The sequence below is a fragment of the Pan paniscus genome, chromosome 11 (assembly GCF_029289425.2).
Source record: "Pan paniscus chromosome 11, NHGRI_mPanPan1-v2.0_pri, whole genome shotgun sequence".
Lineage (NCBI taxonomy): Eukaryota > Metazoa > Chordata > Mammalia > Primates > Hominidae > Pan > Pan paniscus.
In genome coordinates this window covers 91,651,247-91,654,941 of record NC_073260.2, presented here as the reverse complement: position 1 = coordinate 91,654,941, position 3,695 = coordinate 91,651,247, and positions in this window count along the sequence as shown.

The following is a 3,695-nucleotide window of genomic DNA, read 5'->3' as shown; positions in this document are numbered from 1 at the left end:
AACTACCTGATGGTCGGGAGCAGTGGTTCATGCCTGTAATCCCAGCACTTTGGGAGGCCGAGGTGGGCAGATCACCTGAGGTCAGGAGTTCGAGACCAGCCTGGTCAACATGGGTGAAACCCTGTCTCTACTAAAAATACAAAAAATAAATAAATAAATAAAATTAGCCAGCCTGGTGGCATGCCCCTGTAATCCCAGCTACTCGGGAGGCTGAGGCAGGAGAATCGCTTGAATCTGGGAGGCAGAGGTTGCAGTGAGCTGAGATTGTGCCATTGCACTACAGCCTGGGCAACAAGAACGAAAACTCCATCTCCAAAAAAAAAAAAAAAAAAAAAAAAGAACTACATGAGACCGGGTAATTTATAAAGAGAAGAGGCTTCACTTGCTCCCAGTTCTGCAGGCTGTAAAGGAAACATGATGCTGGCACCTGTTCAGCTTCTTGGGAGGCCTCAGGAAACTTTCAATCATGTCAGAAGGTAAAGGGGACACAGGCACGCCTTACACAGCTGGAGCAGGAGCAGGGTGGGAGGTGTTACACACTTTTAAACAACCAGATCTCATGATAACTCTATCAGCAGAACAGCACTAGAGGAATGGTGCTAAGCCATTCGTGAGAAACTGCCCCCATGTCCAACCACCTCCCACCAGGCCCTACTGCCAACACTGGGGATTACAATTCAACATGAGATTTGGGTGGGGACACAGATCCAAGCCATATCATGGCCTGTGGTATACCTCTTCTATTTTTTAATGTATCAAGAATTGCTTAGGCCAGGTGTGGTGGCTCAAACTTGTAATCCCAACACTTTGGGAGGCTGGTGGGGTGGGGAAGGATCAGAATCACTTTACACTAGGAGTTTGAGACCAGCTTGGGTAACATAGTGAGACCTCATCTCGACAAAAAATTTAAAAATTGAAATTAGCTGGACATGGTGCCATGCACCTATAGTCCTAGCTACTCAGGAGGCTGAGGCGGGAGAATTGCTTGGGTCCAGGAGTTTGAAGTTACAGTGAGCTATGATTGTGACACTGCACTCCAGCTTGGGTGACAGAGGGAGACCCTATCTCCAGGGGAAGAAAAGAAAAAGAATTTCTTTGTGGCCAAATATGGGATCAACTATTTTAAAGGTACTATGATCATATGGGAAATGTGTATCTTCTCTATTCAAAGAATATAAAGATCTTTCTAGATCCTCTACACGTAAGTGTATGTATGCACGTGGGTGCACACACACACACAAATGTTTACTGAATTGCTCAATTCCTAAATATCCTTATTTTTTTGCCTCCTGGATTCATTACCGGAAAAGGAGTCTTGATCCAGACCCCAAGAGAGGGTTCTTGGGTCTCACGCAGGAAGGAATTCAAGGTGAGTCACAGAGTGCAGTGAAAGAAGCAAGTTATTTAGAAGCTACTCCCTTCCAGAGTACAGCACCCTCAGAAGGCAAGCAGAGGAACGCACCATCTTTGCTTTAAGTTTTTCTTATGTAGGGGGTCTTATGTATATAAAGACTAAGCTAAGCTGAGTCTACATGAGGGTGAGCAGACAGCATGACAAAATGTGTAATACTGATTTAAATAAAACTATCCTTGACATTCTAGTGTGTGAGTACCTCAAACCATAACTACAATTATATTCAAAGCACATACTGTTATGGATATCAGGACATCTGGACTTTCTGTTATTGTAGGAGTGTGTCCTTGCAGGCGTTAACAAGCTGCTACTTTAGCTGTAAACATCTAAGGACCATGGGTCATGACTGGCAAGGAATGTGCCTTGCTAGTTTCAAGATGGAGGTGATTTTAAAATGGTATCATCCTGGCTCCTCTAGGCTCCTGCTTCCCTAACAGAGATGTCCAAGTTTGATATACACATATTAAAATCTCTCACTATAATTATTTTGTTTGTTTCACTAGTCAATAAAAGATTAAAGAATCATACAATAGTCAATCAAGACACAAGAGCTAAAGTAATCCCTTTGTTAAGCACCAAATGAATCAGAAAAACATTAAAGGAATTCTGTCAATAAAACTCTCTATAGCTAAACACATTGTGGATTAAATTATATATTTTTTTCAGAAAAAAAATATTTTTCTGTTGATGTCTAATTAAATCCCTCACGCACAAGAACTACACATCAGATTATTTACCTCTTCCCAGCCTGCAAGTCGTAATTATTTCCCTTTGCTCATTTTTAATGTTGGCTTTTGTATGGCTGAAAATGACTGTGCAATTAGATAATGCCATTTAAAAATATATATATATATTAGGTTTTTCTCCAGAAACAGAGCTATATATAATGAATACAGTGATGATGAACTAAAAAGCAATTCAGAAACACTTTTTATTATAATACAAAGTCCTCTTAAGCTAGCCTACAAATATGATTGTGAGCAAGTAACTTGACTGCATTGTTCACCTCTAAAGAGATTTCTTCTCTTTTTGTAAGTCCTCTTTGGGTTTTAAATAAAGGGGTAGATAACATGCAAGACTCAATTGTGTTGTGTCTACGGAGTCGTCTCACACAAAAAGAAATGAGTCACAGAAGGAGGAAAAATGCCCTCATGACCACCTTTGCTATTAGTGATATTGGCTTACAGCCTTTTAGATTTGGGGGATAGAGCACGTGGAAAACAGCAGGAAAGGACGCAGAGGGTGACTATTACAGTAACAACAGCTGTTTTCAATTATTCAGCATGTTTACTTTCCACACTGGCACAGCAAATGATTGGGAAATGATTCTTTACCTGGCCAAATGTCTGGACGTTGACCTTGAAGTTAACTGTTGCTCCAGACACTTGTGAAATGAACTCCCCTAAACCTGTCACCGGTCAGAGCATTTTTTCTATTTTAAAAACATAAGTTTTTTAATGAATATAGAAACTACCACTGTAATCTCTTATCTTTGGAAGGGGGGCTAAATTATTTTTTCTCAAAATTCTTTTGAATTAAAAGTGACTTGCCTTGTCAAGGATGTCTTACTTCGTCCTAAGCAGTATTGAGCATCTACCAAAGTTGATATTTTCTTAAGCCTGCTCATTGTTGTGTAGTTACTTAGGACAGAAAAGAAACAAAGAATGTAGATGAATAAATGTATTAAACCAATTTCACAGGCAAGTTTCCCTTGAAAAACAACTCCTTGCCATAATCATCACATTCATTGAGTGACCATCTACCAAATGCTTTACTCCCATGATTTCATGTAATATTGACATTCACCCTACAAAGTAGATGATATTACAGTGTCTGTTTTACAAGTGAGAAATCCGAGGAACAGGAAGTCAATTTGCCAAGTGTTGCACAGCTAAGTGGAGATTCCAGAGAATGTCACCTCAAAGCTTCTAGTGGGGCTGTCATCTAGGTTGTGGTCGCTTTGGATAACAGGAGACGCTAAGGAAAATCAGTACTGGTTACCGAGGATGGAAGAGGCGCAGATATTTCACCACAGGCGACGAAAACCCCACTTTTAGGCTGGCCACACAGGAGCCCCAAGGAAACTATGCGTCCCCTTCCTCCCCGCCCCCACACTGCCCTGGCCTGGGCGGAGCAGCGGCCGCAGTGTAACTGCTGTTGCCCAGATCGAACCAAGCCCGGTCCCAGTGACGAGCAGCGCCTGCGGGGCCAGAGCGTCTGGGAGCCTTTCATGACCCCAAAGCCCAGGGAGGTCCCTGCACCATCGGCCCCGCGCCCTAGC